Source organism: Dasypus novemcinctus, chromosome Y (genome assembly GCF_030445035.2).
Source record: "Dasypus novemcinctus isolate mDasNov1 chromosome Y, mDasNov1.1.hap2, whole genome shotgun sequence".
Classification (NCBI taxonomy): Eukaryota; Metazoa; Chordata; class Mammalia; order Cingulata; family Dasypodidae; genus Dasypus; species Dasypus novemcinctus.
In genome coordinates, this window is record NC_092216.1 from 15,309,764 (window position 1) to 15,316,661 (window position 6,898).

Consider the following 6,898-nt stretch of genomic DNA (forward strand, 5'->3'; position numbering starts at 1 on the left):
CACACATTGGCTTCAAACAAGAAACCTAAAAATCTATGCTCTCTCCTGCTTAGCCCTGTTCCCCTCCGCGTCCTCCCCCCCCAACGTCGAGAGCCCCGGCATATTAAAAACAAAGGGGGAGATGTGGGAGGAGGCGCACCCGGCTTGCCTCAGTGGCAAACAGTGCGGCAAGAGGTGACACCGCCTCTGCCCACTGGGCCTAGACAAGGTGACCACACCTGACTAGGCCTTTGCTGCTAACGGCTAGCCGGCACCGCCCTCCCCCTTCCTATCTCCTGCCTAGCCCAGCTCTCACTTCCGCTCCCCCCTCCCTTAAACCTAATCTCTTAGTACGCTGTTTGCCCAGCAACAGCTTCAGCCTATCAAGAGTTAGCACATACTCTACTGGCCAATCACTAGCCCAATGCCAGAACATTGCCTTATATGGAAACAGCATTTGCCCTAGCCAATCAGAACCCACCACACCACTCCCCAATCCTATAAATCTGCATCCCCCTCCATAATAGACCAGACTTGTGCCATCAGCCTGTCTCCGCGACTCCTTCCTGGGTCGTGCACCCTCCACGCCTTCGGAGCCCCCGAGGGAAGCCTCAGCGGCCATACGAGGCTTTCTTCCCCACGCCAGGGTCCCCTCTCATCCCACAACGGGACCCCACTCATCCCTTAACAGGGACCCTGCTCGTCCCACAACGGGACCCCACTCATCCCACAACAGGGACCCCACTTGTCCCATAACAGGGACCCCGTTTCGTCCCTCAATCACATGTGGCAGGTGGCCCTGCATTTGACAGCACTGGTCCAGAACACAGTGGGTGTGGTTGGAAATACTAAGAAACTGCTCCCTGCCCCAGCCTCAGCCTCCTCCCAATACAACCATTCACAGAAGGGATTCAGGGTAGAAAGGGCCTGCTTAGGATTTTATACTACTGATTTAATGCAGGCACTTACTAAAGTTAATCTCTACTTCTAATCACAAGATCTTCACCCCAAATTCCCTATGTCACATTAGGCATTTCTTGGAACTATTTAGGGAGTGAACTTTTTGAGAGATAAATGTGCACACTGAATGAATTTGACCTCAGGGACAGATCCTCTTGTTTAGGATGAGCCAATTTGAATCAATCTCCAGGGTACTGTGCTTATCTTGGAAAAGGTCAGATCATCTAAGGGGAAACCAGCATGGAACTTTTCATCTGAAGGTGTGTGCTGACTCCCATGGAAACAGAGCTGGCAGGTACCTAATATGTCACCTAACACATTCTCCTCTTTTGCTAGTCAAAAAAGAAAGCAAATGGATCTCTGGGAATATGATCAAATCACCCAGAACTCTGAAATTTATTTTAAAATTAAACAAGCTCTACCCAACATTTTAGATATTTGTTGTGCTAAAACGTAGTAAAAATACATAATTATGTAAGTAAAGCAAGGGCTTCCAAATTTACTCTAACATGCTTTTCCTGTAACCTTTTTTAATTTTCTTTTTTAAAAATTTATTTCTTTTTTTTAAAGATTTATTTATTTCTCTCCCCTTCCCAACCGCCTCCTCCCCCCCCGCCCCGGTTGTCTGTTCTGTGTCTATTTGCTGCGTCTTCTTTGTCTGCTTCTGTTGTTGTCAATGGCACGAAAATCTGTCTCTTTTTCTTGCATGACCTTGTTGTGTCAGCTTTCTGTGTGTGCAGCACCATTCCTGGGCAGGCTGCACTATCTTTCACGCTGGGCGGCTCTCCTTAAGGGGCGCACTCCTTGTGCGTGGGGCTCCCCTACACAGGGGACACCCCTGTGTGGCAGGGCACTCCTTGCACGCATCAGTACTGTGCATGGGCCAGCTCCACACGGGTCAAGGAGGCCCGGGGTTTGAACCGCGGATCTCCCATGTGGTAGACGGATGCCCTAACCACTGGGCCAAGTCCGCTTCCCTTTTCCCTTAACTTTTAAAGTCTCCTTAGACTTATATGTGACATTACAAAATTAATTCAATTTCCCCTTTCATGACAATAATAGTCGATCACACATATGGGTTAGGACCACACAAAATACATGCACTGATATTATTTTTCCACATCCAGAATAGAAACATAATCACTTTCTCACTATAAAATATCCTAATATTACAGAAATACACAGAGTAAAATGGGTGAATCTCCCCTCCGCCTCCCTTTTTTCTCAGCCACAATCCCTTCCCCAAAGGTAAATGCCAGTAACTGTTTGGTATTTGGCCTTGCATTACCTTTTTTATAAATATGCACACGTAAGGATATATGTGTGACTTTTTTTAATCAACATTTATTTTGGAAGTGCTGTAGATTTACAGAAAAGCTGCAGACAGTACAGAGAACTCCCCTGTCCTCCTTCCTCGTGTCCCTCTTAACATCTTACAGTGCCATGGATCCTGTGTCTCAATTAATGAACCAGTATCGACACACTATTAGTAGCTGAATTCCACCCGTGATGCACATGTCCTTCATTTTCCCCTAATGTCCTCTTTCTTTTCCAGGATTCCATCCAGGATCCCACGTTGCATTTAGTCATCATAGCTCCTTAGTCTTCTCTGGATGGTAACAGTTTCTCAGACTTTCCTTGCTTTTGATGATCTTCACAGTTTTGAGGTACAAGGTTTAGGTTTTTTTACAAGATGCCCTTCCATTTGGGTGCATTGATGCTTTTCTCGTGATTAGAATGGGATGATGAGTTTTCTGGAGGAAGACCATAGAGATAAAGTGTCATTCTCAATATAGGACCCTTAATATTTTGCGGGAAAACTGACATAAAATGCCACTAAATGTAAACAAAGTTTTCTTTCCTATGTGGTATTTTTCTTCAGCTTTGTTTAGGTGTAAAAAGAGAAAGTCCACCTCAAAAATGAGAATTAGCCATCAAACTTCTTGGTGATGCTTCTAGCAATTCCTCAAATATTCTCTTCATACAAGTAGGCCATGGCCTTTACCCTAAAAAAAGTGTCAAGGGAAGCTTTTATTATGTATTTAAGTGTTAGCCAAAATCACACCAACATCATAAAAATTTCACCCACGTCCTTAGAGTGGCATGGAAAGGGGATGTCCGGTGTGGGAAACTAGGTCTGAAAACAGAGGTGGTTGCTGGGAGGGCAGGAGAGAAACTAAATAAGAAGTAAGCCATGACGTTGCAAGTGCAGGTCAGCACTCAGGCTCTTCTCTACAGTACGTGCTAAGACTTGTCAGCACCTAATAAAGATGGATGGGTGGGGATGTTAACGCTGTTTGAAATTGCAAGGTTCATTTGTCAACTTAGCATTTTTCTTTTACCTAGTCAATAAAATAAATGGTTGTCTTTTTTGATACCCATTTTTTAAAAATTAAAAACTAACAAAGCATGCAAGACATATTACAGCTGATAATTTGTCAACACGAGGGACAGGAGACCTTGGCAGGTTGTGACTGTGATATTTCTATATGACTTGGATTACCATCCCACCATCTTACACTTTAGAAATGCATTAAGAGGAAACAATTCTAAAAATATAGACATTAACAGCATTTGAATCCATATAAGCATTTGTCCAGGACTAGGTGAGAGTTAACATTTTTAATATTTTAATTGGTAATTGGAAGTTGTCCCATGTCTTTTAATTCACTGCTACAGACAAGCAGATACAATCCTGGGGAGACGACTGGACTTCTAACCCAGAAGAGAAAGACCCACCCTGTGTCCTGCCTTGAAGTAACTCTTATTTTCGGCAAGACATTAAAATTACTGACCTATAAACAAGAGTTTCTTTCCATCTCTACAACTTAAGGAAACCTCGAGTCTCATAGCATCTGACCCTAAATATCCTTGTTTTGCCATGTATGTCATCCAAGTAGTGTGTGTGCTTGGAGAATAAATCATGAGAGAATGGAAGAACTGTGGATTTTGAACTGTTCTCTTTTACAGAAACTCCTTCCTCCTATTAGCTGTTACTACTGGGTGCCTCTGAAGCTGAACAGAACTGCATGTTTCATAAGATGACATCTATGAAATCACCCTCAGGGCAAGAATTCCGTGCATGTTGCTAATTTCCTCTCCCTTCCTTAAAGGCTTTTTTGGTTCTTTGGCCTTCTTCTAGCAATTAAATAAATGCTTGGCCTGCTCAAGACACTCAGCATTTTTACCAAAACTAGGATTCAAATGCTTTTTTCATTTTTCCATTCTTTTTAACAGTGGTGTTTTTATTATATTAATGTTACCAAGGGTTTAAAAGTGTATAGTGGGTCTTGTATTTTAGACTAAAAACTCAGTTACATGAATACACATTCTCTAGTTTTTGTAACTCTATTTAACCAATTTTTGAGCCCCCATTCTGCCAGATGACAGACAAGTCAGCTGTAGCAAAATTCTAGGCACTCATTCATTTCATGGGAAAGAAACTGGGTCCTCTCCTCTCCTCTTCCCTGAGATGGCCTCTGAAATCTTATCCTATTTACAGAAGCATTCCATGGGGCAAGGCATCGCTTCCGGTCATTAGCTTGTCCTACATGTCTTGAATTCCAGTCATTAACTGGTCCCACGTTGAAATCCAATAGGATCTTCTGCTCCTTGGGAACCTAAGACAGTAGCTGCCAGCTCTCTCACTCTCTCAGCTAACTTCCATGCTGCTCTTGAGAATCAGAGAAATTTTGACTGCCCTCCTTCTATATGGCCTCTCTATGACTTGGATTAACATCCCACCATCTTACACTTTAGAAATGCAGGGAGGCCAGGGAAGATGTGGTAGAAAGCTTCTGCTCGTTCGCTTTCACATGCCATTTCTTTTCTGTTGATGCCACAGTGTGCCAGAATGATCCAGGTGATCTAAAAACTCTTGACACTCCCTCTGCCCCAAGAAATGAACACATAGGCCCCATGCCTCTGAATCTCTGAATTTGTTTGGAGGTTCAATCTTCTGCCATTCTGCTTCCAGAACAATCTCCCATTTGGCCAACAGCAGCCTTCCACCTAACGTCCCAAAAGGTATGTAGGGAAAGGGGACATTGTGGGCTCAGGAGGAAAGAGCACGGTCCTGCTGCATTAGTATTAGCCCATGGCCATATCATTACTGTACAACACTTTGGAGATTAAAGGTCCTAATCCCAGAGATTTGGTCATCGACCCTCTGGAGCCATGAAATGTGTCATCTGACACATGAAATCTGGGGTAGACGAATAGCTTAGCAACCCTTGCAGCGGCCATTATTGGGAGACATTTACATTATATATTTTGTAGTAGTGAGGAGCTAATTTCCTTCCTACCACTATTTTGTTATCATTTTTAATCAAAAGAATAACACATGCTGCATGTGTCAAATCAAGAATTCTAAGAACCTATGGAAAAGTAAATACCCCTCAACAGCTAAACCCAATCCTGAACCTCTCTTTCCACCCCACCCCCTCTTTTCTGTGACCCTACAAATGTCCTATCCATGATCACTACCTTTTCACCTCTAGCTCCTCATCTGGTTTATCCTTAGAAATCATTATCCCCTGACCTATTGTGTACATTTCGATCTCCTCTCTCTCTACTCTAGAATTTGTCCTAATGAGTACAATTGATCTTTTTTTCATTGCCATATCTCCAACCTGATATATGGTAGGCTCAACAATCATTTACAAAATGAAGGATATGACTGTTACAGTGCGAGCATGGGGGCTTCCGAGGCTGATGGTTTCACATTTTCCGAAAGAAGTAAGGGGAGGGTTGTCTTCAATAGAGAATGGCCTTTGGGGACCTCTCAAGAGAAATCATTTGAAAGCATTCCGAGAGTCCCAGAGATGGATAGAACACGATGAACAGAAGAGATTGGGGCAATTTTGGAAAGCAAAGTCCAAGGGATAGCAAGGAAATATCTTTAGGAAATAGGCCTATTTGTGGGAGTTGGACAGAGCTATAAACAAGTAGTTGGGGACTTAATTTAAGGACAGCCAGGAATCTTGTTTCCATTTTGGTAAAACCAATGATACCACTGCTCAAATTCTAAACTAGACTCTAGCTGAGAAAGATTACTATCTTTTTTTTTTGTTTTGGGTTCTTATTTGAGAACATGGCTAAGAGCTTTTATCTTTAAATCAACCCAGAGTGCTCTGCAACCAATCTGTATATTTCTTTCCCTGGATGAAAACATTATTTTCTTTGGTTTGGTTGGTTTCACTGGCCTTGGCTAATGTCTGTATTTCAAGCTCTTCTTCATTTTCCAGGCTCCTTGACTTCTCAGCCAAACGGTGCATTGTTTCAGCTCCAGTCCCATTAATCAGGCGCTTGCCAACTCTCCACAGCTTGGGAAAAATTTTTACTCAAAACATTCAAAAGCAGCATTTCACGGACTTCAGCTGTGGTGAACAATAGGAAGCCTTGTTGGTGGGGACCACATTCAGAGTTAATGGGCTTGGAGGAGCATTTGGGGCTCGTTTTAAAGGCAGGGGATCTGGGTCCGGGGCTGTTAGGATGCTGGGGGCTGGCTCTCCAGCCTGGCAGGCAGCGCCGCCAGCTCTGCAGTGTTCTCAGCCTGCCGCGGGAGAAAAGCCAACGCATTTCCATAGAGACTGTCCCGAAGGCTCCCCTATAAAATGCAAGGATTCGCCTCAAGAGTAAACTGGGTGTAGTGCCGCTGGTGCTTTGTACTGAACTCAAACTGGGGTCACACTGACCCACTTTCCGTTTTCTTCTCCCTGTCATTGAACAAAGCACTCTAATAAATTTATGAGGTCTAATTTATTTGCAATTCTTGTGGCTTCGCAAATCGAGTTGGTTCTAAGAATGGTGTTCTCTTACTCAAAAGAATTAAAGCTTGAAGAGCAGCAAGTGGGGGCAGGAAGCCCTTCCAAATCCCCTTAAAAGCACTGCAGGTAGATTTTATACAAACCTTGTATAACACCAGCTCTGTCCTCAGATTTTGGAAAATTCTGGGTTT